At 43.2% G+C, this 16,812-nt stretch overlaps 1 protein-coding gene across 1 annotated transcript in view; it reads left to right on the top strand.

Annotated features, from left to right (window-relative positions):
• Positions 1–16,812, top strand: part of bbs4 (Bardet-Biedl syndrome 4) — a 39,760-nt gene that overhangs the window by 8,281 nt on the left and 14,667 nt on the right. Inside the window, exon 2 of the mRNA XM_084337236.1 lies at positions 6,538–6,580. The gene's annotated coding sequence lies outside the window, so the exon portion shown is untranslated. The remainder of the gene's footprint in view (positions 1–6,537; positions 6,581–16,812) is intronic.

Genomic DNA, 16,812 nt, shown 5'->3' on the forward strand with positions numbered 1-16,812 from the left:
ATATATATATATATATATATATATATATATATATATACGTTATTTGATAGTTTTTCAATATTTTTATTCATTATTCATACTTGGTGTTACCATAGAGAATGAGTCTGAGATCGCCAAAGTGCAATACCGGCCGCATCCAGCTAGACGGCGGTATTGAGCACCCTTTGAAACCTTGTATCTTGGCCTGTGTAATGGCCAAATGTCACAGGCTCACTTTTCTTTGTCGGGCGAGTGGAGCGGTTATAACGATCGGATTGAGAAGGGTCAAATGCTCCCGATGCATGATGTGTGGTGGATTATGTTGGCGACACGATGGACACCAATACTTGGAATCGCAATCAGATAATTGGAATATTCTTTTTGGGGTACATCCTAGTGAAGGTAAGGACTATACGATATCGATCCTGCGTTGATCCAACCATGTATTCACCCGGATCGCAACAGGTGTGTGTAACATTACTCCACAACGTATGCCGTTGGTGACGATCAAAGCATAAACCCCCCCCCCCCCCTTCATGCATTCATGATGAAACATAATACCTACTATATAGATTTGATTTCAGAATAGTAGCGTGTCCAGGCAATAAATGCCAACGTTTATAGTAGAATTTACGTATAAGGCTAGCTAGTATTACTCAGCCTTTCGGGAATTACCCCAGACCACGCTATAACTATACTTATATTCACCACGGTATAACACGGGAACGTATGGATGAAAAAATGTATTCTTGTTCACATATTGAACGATAGATAGGTGATGTCAAATGGGCCATAGTATTGTATCCATAGCTATAATATAGAACAGTGGTCACCAACCCGTCGATCTTGATCGACTGGTCGATCTTTGAGACTGTCCCTGTAGATCTTTCCATGAAAATTAATTTTTTTTTTTTTTTTTTTTTTTTTTTTTAGATCTTACCCTGAGAGTCCACATTACAGTTCTACTTTTGTTTTGATGTGAAAAGTGATGCTGCACTTAGCACTGACTGAGAAAGTACACATACAGTTCTACGTTTGTTTTGATGTGAAAATGATGCTGCACTTAGCACTGACTGCACTTAGCAGCACTGACTGCACTTAGCACTGACTGAGAAAGTACACATTACAGTTCTACTTTTGTTTTGATGTGAAAAGTGATGCTGCATAAGATGACTGCACTTAGCACTGACTGAGAAAGTACACATTACAGTTCTACTTTATAAAATGCTAATTGTAAATATGTTTGTCAATGTTAATAATATGAGAAAGTCCACATTACAGTTCTACTTTTGTTCTGATGTGAAAACTGATGCTGCACTTAGCACTGACTGCACTTAGCACTGACTAAGAAAGTACACATTACAGTTCTACTTTATAAAATGCTAATTGTAAATATGTTTGTCAATGTTAATAATATGAGAAAGTCCACATTACAGTTCTACTTTTGTTTTAATGTGAAAAGTGATGCTGCATAAGATGACTGCACTTAGCACTGACTGAGAAAGTACATAATAGTTCTACTTTGACATTTTAATGTTGGACCAAAGCATTGCATGTAATTAGAATACAGGCAAATAAGTCATTTAGTTTAAAGTACAATCTTGGCTGTCTTTTTCTCTCAACGCTTCAATAGGTAGATCTCGCCTTCACCAAAAAAAAAAAAGGTGATCTTGGGCTTAAAAAGGTTGGTGACCACTGATATAGAATATATAGTTATAGCCATAGCTGTCAACATTGGGATTTGAAAAAACGGGAGATTTTGCCCGGCCCCCTCCCAATGTAGTCTCCTCCCCCTCGTATGTATATATTTTCTGTTAGGATGTTTGTTGACAGTTGCTCTCTGCTGAGCTGCCTCGTTGCTTCCATCTGTTGGTCAAAACCTGTATGTACCCAAGGACTGGGTGAACTACTAATTGCTACATGAAATTAATCAGATACCTGGTTGAAAGTGAAATGCTGTGTACATCCCTGCATTAAATGAATGGAAGTGTCAGTGTTTCTGTAGAGGAGATGGAACGCCTGCTCTTGTCGGCACTGCGCAGCCGTGGAATCGCAAGGCCATAGATTTAGAATATATAGAAAGGGCACATTGTGGTATATCATAATTAATTTGTTGAATACAATAGGATTTTTATAACGTTGACACAAATTAAGGAATATTTACACTAAGTTCTCTTTTACCTCTTATTTAATTCATTCATTAATTTAATTGTAGGTACTGTTTATATTGTACATAGTCCTGTGTGTTGTATATTGTGTCCTATGTTACTTTTGTGTTTATTGTCTCTTTCTATATACACCGTGGGAAGGGGGGCACGTAATTGAATTTGTCTGTATGTCTTGCACAAATTGGAAAATGACAAAGTTGACTTTGACTTTTAACATGTGTCTATAGTGTCAGACACTAATTGTAATGTTAAAAAGTCGGATACTGCTGTAATATAAAGTGAAATTCTACCATGCCTCAATGTATCAACTTTAAACATACACTAAATGTTAATGTTAGAAATGTTAATTTCCGGTGGTCAGGTGGCATAGCGGAGATTGTGCTTGTCACCAATGCAAGAGGCTGCGGTCTCGACTCCCGGAGAGTCAGCATTGCCTTGGCTCGGGCTGATCGCTATACTAACTTGTTTGGCTGAGTTAGGGGGAGGGGAGCCGTGGGTGGGTCCTGGGCGTTGTGGACAGCGAACCCTACAGTTCGGTCGGGGCGCCTGCTCAGCGAAGCTAGGATCTGGTGAGAGGTAGTGCGGCCTCCCACACGTTACACTCTCCCAGTGAGAATCTGCGCGGCCAGGCTGGCTGCCGGCTGGCTGCACATGCGTCGGAGGAAAGCATGTGACAGTCTCCGGCCTCTCGGACCAACAGTAGGGGAAAGTGCGCAACAACCAGGAAGGGGGTTGGGAATTGGCATAACGACTAACAGTGGGATGGGAGAAAATCGGAAAAAGAAGGAGGGAGAAAAAAGATAATAAAAAAATAAATAAAAATAAAATGTTAATTTCCATTATTTCCACCATGTGCAACATTTCCTAAGAACAGCAATGTCCATTCTATCAACTCCAAATCTGTGTTATGAGCTCAATTCTCCCGGTGCATGCAGAAGTAGAATTGCTGTCTTGTTTTGGATGAATGAGTAGAAATGAAAAACGGAAATCTTGTTTTATTAAAGTAGTTTTGACATGTGATATAGATAAAGATATTGTTTCATTGTGTATTGATTAACTTTACATTTGCGCTTCATTACTTCACGAAAGTTATACTGGCACAAGGGTCTAATACAGCAATGGATTATGGGTAAATGCAACGTTAAAGCAGTGCCAATGTAAGACTGACTTTACATTAAACGAATGACAATAATATAGTATAAGTGTATTATTTGGACTAAAGAATGGTGTTGTCTCCATAGATATCTATATCTATGGTTGTTTCACCCTACTCGCATGTTGAGGGAGAGAACCCTGAGAAATACACTGAGAAACCACGGCCGAGAGTGAGCTCTCCGGGAACAATCCCACTTTGCCCGACAGTTTGACTGAGCTCAGGGAATGTGGGGTATAGGGCCATTTTTAAGTTTCTAAATAGTACAGGTTAGAGTGGTAGGATATAGAGTAGACAATAGTAATTATCATGTGCATAATCCATCTAGATCCACACTCCATTTCAGTAGGTGGTGGTAATGCACCAAAACGTTAGTGCCAACCGCCAATAAAAATCTGAAGAAGAAGTTTGTCGGCAACCGTCTTCCGGTCTGACTTCCTGTGCTAACGTTCTAATCTACACTCCTGCCACCTGTCGTCACGGAGGGGAATTGCAGCCATTTTGTATAAAAAAACGGGAAAAATACAGGAAAATATTTTAACAGGGACGGCGGGAGAGAAGGACGGCGGGAGAGAAGGTTGAAATACGGGAGAATCCCGGGAAAACGGGAGGGTTGACATGTATGGTTATAGCTCTACAAACAAGGTGACGTACTCCTATCTTTTAAAGCGTGGTAGTGCTAGAACGGGACCCGTCTAATCCCCGGCGGTCAATGAGTTAAGAGCACGTATCTCAAACAATAGTCAATAGCCTTACCCAGCTTTCTTGAGCTATTGGAGATGGACCCAGTATTTAGCATCCAGTTGTACCCTGTGTTTTTCTTTACTGGGTGTAGTGTGTGCAACGTGGCAACAGAACCATGATAAGGTACCTCAGTTCTAGACTATAACATATCAACCACAGCATGTAGTGTGTGCAAAGTGACTTTGAATACAGTTTGTTATTTGTGCAGAACTCCTTTTCATTAATTGTTCCCCCAGGGAGATGGAGATGGATTCTCTGTACTTCCCTGAAATCTGAGTTGCATGTGTGATGTCACTAATAGGTCAAACCTATCATGATCCAATGTGTGGTAACTTGACGCCCTTTGGCTTCAGGAAACACAGAAAGCTGAGTAGGTATTGACATATAAGCTGCAGACTTTGGCCCTTTCTGTCCTCTGTCTTCACTGTCCTACAGCCTAATCTTCACTGTCCTCTGTCTTCACTGTCCTACAGCCTAATCTTCACTGTCCTCTGTCTTCACTCCTACAGCCTACTCTTCACTGTCCTCTGTCTTCACTGTCCTCTGTCTTCACTGTCCTCTGTCTTCACTGTCCTCTGTCTTCACTGTCCTCTGTCTTCACTCCTACAGCCTACTCTTCACTGTCCTCTGTCTTCACTGTCCTCTGTCTTCACTGTCCTACAGCCTACTCTTCACTGTCCTCTGTCTTCACTCCTACAGCCTACTCTTCACTGTCCTCTGTCTTCACTGTCCTCTGTCTTCACTGTCCTCTGTCTTCACTCCTACAGCCTACTCTTCACTGTCCTCTGTCTTCACTGTCCTCTGTCTTCACTCCTACAGCCTAATCTTCACTGTCCTCTGTCTTCACTCCTACAGCCTACTCTTCACTGTCCTCTGTCTTCACTGTCCTCTGTCTTCACTGTCCTCTGTCTTCACTCCTACAGCCTAATCTTCACTGTCCTCTGTCTTCACTGTCCTCTGTCTTCACTCCTACAGCCTACTCTTCACTGTCCTCTGTCTTCACTGTCCTCTGTCTTCACTCCTACAGCCTAATCTTCACTGTCCTCTGTCTTCACTCCTACAGCCTACTTTTCACTGTCCTCTGTCTTCACTGTCCTCTGTCTTCACTGTCCTCTGTCTTCACTGTCCTCTGTCTTCACTGTCCTCTGTCTTCACTGTCCTCTGTCCTCTGTCTTCACTCCTACAGCCTAATCTTCACTGTCTTCTGTCTTCACTGTCCTCTGTCTTCACTGTCCTACAGCCTAATCTTCACTGTCCTCTGTCTTCACTGTCCTACAGCCTACTCTTCACTGTCCTCTGTCTTCACTCCTACAGCCTACTCTTCACTGTCCTCTGTCTTCACTGTCCTCTGTCTTCACTGTCCTCTGTCTTCACTCCTACAGCCTACTCTTCACTGTCCTCTGTCTTCACTGTCCTCTGTCTTCACTCCTACAGCCTAATCTTCACTGTCCTCTGTCTTCACTCCTACAGCCTACTCTTCACTGTCCTCTGTCTTCACTGTCCTCTGTCTTCACTGTCCTCTGTCTTCACTCCTACAGCCTAATCTTCACTGTCCTCTGTCTTCACTGTCCTCTGTCTTCACTCCTACAGCCTACTCTTCACTGTCCTCTGTCTTCACTGTCCTCTGTCTTCACTCCTACAGCCTAATCTTCACTGTCCTCTGTCTTCACTCCTACAGCCTACTTTTCACTGTCCTCTGTCTTCACTGTCCTCTGTCTTCACTGTCCTCTGTCTTCACTGTCCTCTGTCTTCACTGTCCTCTGTCTTCACTGTCCTCTGTCCTCTGTCTTCACTCCTACAGCCTAATCTTCACTGTCTTCTGTCTTCACTGTCCTCTGTCTTCACTGTCCTACAGCCTACTCTTCACTGTCCTCTGTCTTCACTGTCCTCTGTCTTCACTGTCCTACAGCCTACTCTTCACTGTCCTCTGTCTTCACTGTCCTCTGTCTTCACTGTCCTCTGTCTTCACTCCTACAGCCTACTCTTCACTGTCCTCTGTCTTCACTATCCTACAGCCTAATCTTCACTGTCATACAGCCTACTCAAAGGAATGTGAATCACTACCCACTTTCAAAACCACTCTCAAAGAACACCTACGGGAGACTGCAATTCGAAACTGGCCCCTGTACATGTCCTAACCCAACCCCCTCCAATGTACAGTAAATTACCAAGTATGGTTTTGTCAATATTCCAATGTACAGTTTTGCTTGTACAGTTGTACAGTGTTTTTACAACATGTGTTATGGTGTTAAACAAAGAATAAGATGAAGGATACAGTATTGTACTTTATGAAAAGTACTTGGTTGAAAGATCTGTTTTAAGTAGGAACGGTCGATATCCATTCAAGCAGATATCACACTAGGCTAATAACTAGGCAATTTTATGACCAAAAGCTGACTTCAGATACCTCATAGTAGCATTTATGTGATGATACCATTTTCAAGTCATGTTTGTATTGTCATCAATATGCTCACAATGTTGTTTTATTTTCAGCTCCCTGTGGCTACTGAGCCCAAGAAGCGACGGGCCCCCAAAGGTACAGTCTCCTTCTCTAACCTTATCGGAAATGACACACTCAAACTTAATGATTTTTTCTGCAAAGGTTTAAAAGGTCAAGACCCCTGGAAGACTAGGGGCTAGATCCACAAAGAATGGATTGCACAGAGCAAGCTGCACCCTTACTTACAATACATTATGAATTGAAAATGGGGGACCCTGATGTAAACAAGACGAAAGTCTTTCTCTGGTCTGCATCCCCTTAACAATTGTGTGTATTGAGCCGTACTGTATTGTACCCATTCTGCAATCTGTTAATAAAATGTTCATTCAATCAATCAATCTGCACGGTGATTGATTGAATGAAAATTGTATTAACAGATTGCAGAATGGGTACAATACAGTACGGCTCAATACACACAATTGTTAAGGGGATGCAGACCAGAGAAATACTTTCGTCTTGTTTACATCAGGGTCCCCCATTTTCAATTCATTTTTTTTGATCAATTTTTTTTATTATTATTCACATGAAACAAGACAACACATTAACACTTTGATTGCCTAAGGCAAAATTCATGATATACCATCCGTTGCCAGCTCTATTTAACATGGAGAAGTTCCCCTTCTTTGCAGGGCTATAACTTTTTAAATTCTATTGCTAGATTGCCATTATTAGGGCCCATTCAAGGTCCTATATGTATTGTTCATGGTGTAGCAACGTTAAACTTTTCATTCACATATTCATACTAAAATATGGTCTAAGGTATAAGTATGTTTTCATCTCTTTCTGCAGCTTTCTCCAGAACGTGATCTATAGCCCCAAATGCATTATATTGATGATGAAATACAGTTTGATAGCAATCGGCGCGATATAAAAAATTCCAACTGCACGTACTTCTGGAAGTTACTACACGTCATCTGATGTTGACAGGATGGGCGAGGGGGCGTTTATAATTCCGTGGGCAGCGTTATACCATTCATCTAATGTGGGTCATATGTTCATCAGATCAGTTAGTATCGAACACGGTAATATTACACGCTAAAACTCACCCCAGTCTCCTCGGGCCGTTGGGCGATCAGCGTGGGGTAGACAGTTTTCCATTATGGGATGTCGAAATACCCGGTCCATTTCCAGGTTGTATAATAGTATATACGTCCAAATCATGTTGTTTATCGAGTTATTGGCAACGGATCGCTATGTATTGTGTCAAGCTCGAGTCCCGGGACCTATAGCGAGTGCCCGGAAGTAATATGGGTGATCACCACTTCATCCACATGACTTCCTGTTTGGCGCTTCTGCCGATCGGCCACCAGATGGCGCTCTTGAACCGCTAGAGGATTGAGAGGAGCTCAGAACTGTGTGTGAAGGCTGCAGAGGGGAAATATGATTCCGATCACAGATTTTTGAAATATTGATATTAAAGACGAGTTAGGGCGTCCTCGGCAACTTTAGCATGGCTAGGAAAGACGCCTAAACACGTTTTCGGCACTTAAAGTGTTAAACACAATCACAATACATAGAACTTCACAAGAAAATAACAAAAACAATAATAATACAGAATAACAATTTATACAGACAAAGAGAAAAGAAAACAGAGTTCAACCTTCTAAATTTTAAATCCAAGGGGTACTATCCAATAAATGGTCTTTCCCAGTGTTCAGCCCCGATTCCCGGCTGTGTGACCCTATATTAATAAAACGTACATCTCCAATTCACCACAAGGACCACTTTTTGAGAACACGACCCGAAAACAGAGCAATGAACCTTCATGACAAAACAAAAACCTGTAGAGGTGTTCCATAGACTCACAGAGACCGTGTAAAAGTGACCAAACAGTGAAGAAATAGTTAAATAGCTGCCCCCCCATAAAATCCCCAGCTAAACTCAAGAGGACAAGACAAAAGACAAGACAGACAAAACATTTCCTCCTCCCCCTCCCAAGAGACCCCCGGACTCCCCCGAACAAGCACCCCAACCCCGCTCAGCCGCACACGGCGGTCCTTACCTTCTCAGCTGCTGCGAACCACAGGTCAATGCCAGCCTGTCCTACCCCAATCACCCGCGCCGTGGATATCTCAAGATAAATCACATCCAATAGTGTTAGGGACCAGTTAATCACTGTAAGCTTCTCAGGCTCCTTCCATCTCATTGCTATTAGCTTATTCGCTGCTGTGACACCCGCTAGGACAACCCTTTTTAGTTGAACGGACGCAGGTAGTGTCGTTATATCGTTCAGGAGTAGCGTAACAGCTGTGAATGGGATAGTTAAGCCACACAGATCTGAAAGTTTGTCCGTTATTGACCTCCAGAAGCGGGCCACTGGTGGGCAATCCCAATACATATGCATATAAGTGCCAGTGGCCTTTTGAGAGCACAAAGTGCACCGAGAGTCGGTTATCAGTCCCATAGCAAATAGCTTCCTAGGTGTAAGATAGGTCCTATGAATATAATTAAAATTAATTTGCTGGTGATTGGGGTTGCGGGAAGATAATGCCACATTTGCCCAAACATCATCCCAGTCAAACTCGGGGTCCAACTCCGGGATATCCACCCGCCAGATTGTATCCAATGATACATTTTTATACGTGGATTGAATTAAGAGCGTATAAAAGTCTGAGACAAACCCTCTGGAGGTCGTCCTGTCCACTATGAGCCTGAGGAAGGGGTGTGGGTGCAAAGCTTGAGCCCACGGCACGCCATGCGCCCTCAGCGCTGACCTTAGTTGAAGGTAAAAAAAAAAAGACTTGCCGGGAAGATCATAAAATTCTCTTAAGTCCTGAAACGCACGGAGGCCGTTCTTATCATAAATATCCTCCAGAGTATGAACTCCCCTCCTCTGCCATTGAGGAATATTAACCGGCTTGTGCCCAACAAGTAATTGCTGGTTATTAAAAATTGGAGAGTCCAGGTGCCATGGGCATTTAACCCCACACAACCTCTGTACATTACGCCACGTTTGGATCACGTGAGTTATGATCGGTCCATACCTCAGCCGGCATTTCGAAATAGAGACAGTGGAGTACACCACATCCTGCAATCTTAGCGGTGAGACCGCCGCCGCTTCTAAGGAGCGCCAAGATACAGCATCTACAGGGTCTAGCCAGCACATCAGAGGTCTCAGTGAGAAGGACCAGAAATAAAGCTTAAAATCAGGGATTGCGAGGCCCGCATCCTGTTTCCTACGTTGAGTAGTAGCTCTTTTGATTCTCGGGCGTTTGTTATTCCAGATAAATTTAGATACCATCGATTGTACCTTGCGCCAGTGGTCTATTGGAGGGGGCAGGGGGAGCATTGAGCTAACAAAATGTATCCTAGGCAGAACGTTCATTTTGATTATGGAAGCTCGGGCTTGTAGGGAGTTAGGAAGGGACGACCATCTGTCTAGATCCTGGCGTATTTTATCATAAGTACCTGTGAAGTTGTACTTAGTAGTTTGACTCAGCATGGGGAATATCTCTATACCTAAGTATTTAAAATGTTCCACTATGGGGATATCAGCTGGTAGTCGCACCGCCTTGGCCAGCTCATTAAGAGGTAGGCAGGCTGATTTGTTCCAGTTAATCTTAAAGCCTGACAATTTACCAAAGTCGTCGATTATTTCCAATAATTTTGTGGCCGACCGGGAAGGGTCATCCATAAAAATCAGTAGGTCATCCGCATAGAGAGCAATTTTGTGTGGTGTATTATTGATCATTATGGGGACGATGTCCTCTGATTGCCTAATAAATTGGGCCAATGGTTCGAGGGAAAGCGCGAATAGTCCCGGGCTCAGAGGACAACCCTGTCTAGAAGATCTGGAGACTGGGAAAAGTGTGGAACAGTTTTTGCCTGTCAGTATCATTGCCGACGGCGAGGCATACAGGACTTTAATCATATGAATAAAATTCTTTCCCAGACCCATGACCTCAAGTACCTTCCACAGGTATGACCATTCTAGTCTGTCAAACGCCTTCATGGCATCCAAAGACAGAACAGTGGACGGAGCTGTATTGTCTTTACTGTTATCGACTACATGCAGCAGCCTCCTAAGATTATCTGCAGCCAGGCGCCCCGGGATAAAACCAGTTTGATCGCAGTGTACCAATACCGTCATAAATCTCTGCAGGCGGCGGGCCAGCACCTTGGCAAACACTTTTAAATCGGCCCGAGAAGACTCAAGGGCCTATAGCTACCACAATCATTGGGATCTTTGTCCTTCTTGAGAAGTAAAGAAATCAGCGCCATGTTGACATCTCTTGAGAACTCCCCCTGTTCGATAGCGTAATTGATCATATCGAGCATCAATGGGCCCAGTTTGTCCCAGAAAGCTAAATACACCTCGGGTGGAATACCATCCCAGCCTGGTGCCTTACCCCTCTGCATTTCAGTGATCGTCTCCCTTAGTTCCATAAGGGTGATCGGTTTCCCCAGTTCCTTAGCCTCTTCCTCAGAAATGTGGGGTATCTCAAGCCCGCCAATGAACGATTCAAATTTAGAGTCGTCGAGATTAACCTCTGAGCTATATAACTGTGAGTAAAACTCTTTAAAAGTGTCGTTGATCTTTTTCGAATCAGTAGTGATTGTACCCTGTCGCGTCTTGATCGAGGGGATATCCGAGAAATGATCATTCGAGCGTATTTTCATTGCCAATAGATGGCTAGGCCTGGAGCCGTGAAAGTAGTAATTTTGCCTTGTCCTATGTATCAAGAACTCAGACTGTTGTTTAAGTATGGAGTTTATTTCCTTCTTGACTATCTTACGTTGTGTGTTTAGTCGTTCACTATAGTTAGTTTGCAAAGATGCGTATAGATCCGCATATAATGTTTCCAGTCCTTCTAGTTTTTTTGATCGGGATTTACGTAAGTTGGAGGAGAAAAGTGTGACATGACCCCTGATAAATCCTTTCAATGCGTTCCATAGGACCCTGGGGTCATCGACCGTGCCAACTTTGATCTGCAAGAATTCAGCTAGTTTACTCCCGAACTCAGAGCAGAAATCATCGTTCTTTAATAAGGTTGAGTTAAAACGCCACCTGGGAGCTCTCGTGGAGAGCCTGCCAAAGGTTGCCACAAGGAAAATCCCCTTGTGGTCCGAGAGAGCCAGGGGAACCAATGAGACGTCGAAACTATCAAACAAATTAGGGGATGCGAATGCATAGTCTATTCGAGAGAAGGTTTTGTGTCTGGCAGACAGGTGAGAGTAATCCTTGAGGGTGGGATTGGATAAGCGCCATAGGTCTGCGAGCCCAGTGTCCTGGGCCCACATCCTGAGGGCCTTAGAGGACCGTTTTTGGTCGCTTGTTTCAGAGGACCCGGACCTATCCATCTCCGCATCCCAGCACGCATTAAAATCGCCACCCACAATGAGAGCATATCCAGTAAGTTCCAACATATTCTTCGTGATTGTATTATAGAACGCTGAATCAAATGTGTTAGGGGCATACAATGCTATTATTGCCATCTTCCTATGAGAGAACTCAACTTTTGCTATAGTAATCCTTCCCTCCGTGTCCGACCACACATCCAGGACTTTGATATCAAGGTTACGTCTTGTAACTATGACGACTCCTTTCATCTTATCATCGGCTGAGGATGAGGAGATAACGTGATATTGTCGATTTGCTAGCCTTGACACATCACCCACCAATAAATGCGTCTCACTAAGGAGAGCAATGTCAATATTTCTTCTCTTCAATAACCAAAGGACACTGGCACGCTTGTGTGGGGCGTTAAGACCTCCTGCGTTCCAAATTAAAATATTCAATTTAGCCATGGTCGAGTTTGTCTAAATGCGTAGAGAACATACCAGTGCAGCCAGGCTGAGTACAGAGGCGCTGATCCAGGCGGGCCCAGACGGTCAATCCCAGGAGTTCAGAGGAGGAACAATTACACACATATAAGACAACAGTACATAAAACACATAAAAATACCACCCCAGTTACAACCCCCCCTCCTTCTACTCTAAACCCTAACCCACCCGTCCTATTATAAGCCCTCCTATACCCACTCTCCAATCCCCTCCCTATGCCCCATCCACTAAGGATGGTCATCTTCCTATAATTTCCCACTGGAGTCATGGATCCAATAAGACGCTCCCCACTCCGACCCCCCTCTAGATAAACCCCTGATTAAACCCCCACTAGTCCAATAAACACAAATAATAATAAAAATAAAATTCAATAAAGATATCGGTCGAAAACCACCTGAGCCTTGGCCCTAACATGAGATAACCATAATGGAAAAAATAGCCATTATTATATAATAACTCAACATCACCCCTGCAACCATCTATTTCCGAATCTGCGCATCAACGTCGCAATGTTATAGCACAAATGGATAAAGGAAAATTCAAAACAAAATTAAATTAAAGCATACCAGCAGATAGTCTAAGGCAGGATCGGATCACAGGTAAATTGTGCAAACAGATGTCATTTAAACAACGACAATAATAAGAAAGGGAAAAAAGGGGGTTATGGTCAAAGTGCACACCTGTAACAGCCCCTCTGAACAGGCACAACGGTTGGAATGACATAACCTATGTAAGAATAGAATTAAACACATTCATTAACCCGGGGATGGTAATAAGCAATACCTGACACAACCTGTTATCATATATTGTTTCAATAAAGATATCGGTCGAAAACCACTGTGAGCCTTGGCCCTAACATGAGATAACTATAATGGAAAAAATAGCCATTATTATATAATAACTCAACATCAACCCTGCAACCATCTACTTCCAAGTCTGCGCATCAACGTTGCAATGGTATAGCACAAATGGATAAAGGAAAATTCAAAACAAAATTAAATTAAAGCATACCAGCAGATAGTCTAAGGCAGGATCGGATCACAGGTAAATTGTGCAAACAGATGTCATTTAAACAACGACAATAATAAGAAAGGGAAAAAAGTGGGGTTATGGTCAAAGTGCACACCTGTAAGTGCCCCTCTGATCAGGCACAACGGCTGGAATGACATAACCTTTGTAAGAATAGAATTAAACACATTCATTAACCCGGGGATGGTAATAAGCAATACCTGACACAACCTGTTATCATATATTGTTTATATATATATTCAACCGATCTTCTCCTACCGGAGCCCAAAGCTCAAAACAGCCTGGATATAAAAATAAAAGCATACAAGAAGTTAGTTAAGGACCCAATCACTGTTGAATTGTGCGAACCGATGACACTTAAACAGCAACAACAACTAAAGTGCGTAAATATTAACGGGTCTCGAATGTCTCAGCGCAGACGTTAGACACAGCCCGCTAGCTAGCCCGAGGCTAGCGCGTAAGCTAGTGATGAATCCGGATACATTTACATTTACATTTACATTTAGTCATTTAGCTGACGCTTTTATCCAAAGCGACTTACAAGTTCTGTACGACAAGCCATCAGGAAGGGCACAACTCTATCAGCTGAGTAACAATGTTCATCAAAGTGTTGAGTGCTACAGTGTAGGTTAGTTTATTAGGACAAGTGCATGACAGTATGGTTAGTTAGGGTTAGGTTTTTTTTTTTTTTTTTTTTTTTTTTTTCAGATAATGGTTGAAGAAGTGCGTCTTTAGTCGACGGCGAAAGATTGGACGTGTTTCGGCTGTCCTAACTGGGGTGGGTAGTTCATTCCGGATAGCACGTTAGAGTCTGTTATGTACATTGTTCAGCTAGCTCGTTAGCTTCCAAAGAGGCGATACACAAGTACGACCATGAGGTCAGCATTAGCAAGTAACAGAAGTCATTGGGAAGCCCCGCTAGTTGGATGGGCAGTGGACAGTTAGCATGATATTCTGTTCCCGCAAAAAGCCAAAGCAAAAGGCTGGCTGTCACAAAATGGTCACATCTAGAGACCTCAAAACGTACTCTAGCGAGGCCTTTAACCTTGAACTGAAGAGCCTGGACTGGTCAGATGAACTCAATGGTACACTGGTTGAAGAAACCTGGCTTGGCTTCAAAACCAAATTCTCAACAATACTAAACAACATGGCCCCCCTAAGAACCACCAGGGTAAAAAATCGCGCTGAGCCGTGGATGCACACTGAAATACTGACCGCTATGAAAGCCAGAGACAAAAAATGCTCTGAATTTCATAAAAGTCAGTCAAAGCTTACCAAAAGCACGAGCAGTGAACTCCAAGCCCACGTGACTGAACTCAAACTAGAAAGAAACAGACTAAGAAATGACGTAAACTCCATGATAAAAACGGCAAAAAAAATGTCATCAATGACAAAACTGAGGAAAACAAAAATAAACCACGTGAACTTTGGAAATTACTCAATAATCAACTAGGCTGCAGTAAAAAACTTAAAACCAGGTTCTCAAACATAAACATAAAGACGGACAACACGCTCATCACAGACAAACTGGATGTAGCCAATTACTAACACTTTCTTCACAAACATAGCCACAACACTGGTAAACAAACTACCCTCCCACTCAGGGCAGTATGGGGTAGATCACATAGTAGCATACTACAAGAACCTAGGCGTCCACAAAGACGATTTCAAACTGGAAATGGTAACTACAGATGAGGTACTCAATAAACTGAGCGCCCTCCAACCGAACAAGGCCACTGGCCATGACAACATCCCCTCCAAATTCCTCAGAGACTCAGCAGCCGCCATCACCCCAGTCATCACACACATAATAAACCTCTCCATAAAACAGGGACACGTCCCCAAGGACTTCAAAATAGCGAGAGTAACACCCCTGCACAAAAAGGGCAGCAAATTAGACCCAGGCAACTACCGCCCTGTTTCTATCCTTACATCCATCTCGAAAGTCATGGAAAAAATAGTATACGAACAGGTCGAAAAGTACCTTACGGATAAATATCTAATCTACGAATTCCAATCTGGCTTCAGAACATCCCACTCCACTGACACATGCCTTCTCTATTTGAACGACCACATCAAGCAAGAGGTGGACGCGGGCAAATACTGCGGCATGGTCATGCTAGACCTACAAAAGGCCTTCGACACTGTCAATCACACCATTCTGATTGACAAGCTAAAAGCAATTGGTTTTGATAGTTTATCAGTGAGCTGGATACAATCCTACCTGGAGGGGAGAGAACAGATGGTGGAGGTAAACGGTACCCTATCCCCCCCCTCACAGTGAACTGTGGTGTTCCACAAGGAAGCATACTAGGACCACTACTGTTCCTAATTTATGCAAATGACATGTCGTCAGCTTGTGACTGCAACTTGTTCCTGTTTGCGGACGACTCAGCCCTGCTGGTCTCTGACAAGAACAAGTTACAGGTTGAAAAAACCCTCAGCTCGGAACTAGGCAAAATCTGCATATGGCTCGCCGACAACAAACTATCATTACACATGGGCAAAACAGAGTCCATTCTCTTCGGTTCAAATAACAAACTCAGCAAAACAGACGGCTTCTCAGTTACAGTGGGTGACAATATTGTCACAAGGAAAGATGAAATTACCTACCTGGGTTCCATCCTAGAGGCTAATCTTTCCTGTGACAAAATGGCATCCAATGTAATAAAAAAAGTCAATCAACGAACTCGATTCTTGTACCGGATCTCCTCCCTGGTAAACAAGAATACCCTGAAGACTCTGGCAGGAGCACTCATTCAAGGGTACTACGACTATGCTTGCACCTCATGGTACCAAAGCACCTCAAAGGCACTAAAAACCAAATTACAAACATCTCAAAACAAACTAGTCAGACTACTGCTTGACCTGACTCCTAGAACCCACCTCACCCCTGCACACTTTGCCAACCTAGGATGGCTTAGAGTAGACAACAGAGTACAGCAACTTGCAATGGGCCTGGTCTACAAGATACACTACACGACCAAGGTACCCATGTACATGTCAAAATACTTCCCAAAGGTCAGTGAATACCACGATCACAACACCAGAGGGAGCTCCACAAATCATGTAAAACCCAGATTCGGCTCAAACAAGGGACTAAACACGTTTCGCAATTATGCCACAACAATGTGGAACGCCCTACCCAAAGCTGTAAAGGAATGTAAATCACTACCCACCTTCAAAAACACTCTCAAAGAACACCTACGGGAGACTGCAATTCAAAACTGGCCCCTACAAATGTCCTAACCCAGTTGTACAATAAAGACCAAGCATGGCTTTGTCAGTATTCCAATGTACAGCCCCACCCAACCCCACCCCACCTACCCAACCTCCTCCAATGTACAGTTTCCATGTCAAATGTATGTCAGTATTCCAATGTACAGTGTCCTTCCCCGCTGCCCTCCGGTACTCCAACAATCCTGATGTTGTAGCGTCTCTCCCGGGACTGTATT

This window comes from Notolepis coatsorum (assembly GCF_963971535.1).
Source record: "Notolepis coatsorum genome assembly, chromosome: 20".
In the NCBI taxonomy this organism is placed as follows: domain Eukaryota; kingdom Metazoa; phylum Chordata; class Actinopteri; order Aulopiformes; family Paralepididae; genus Notolepis; species Notolepis coatsorum.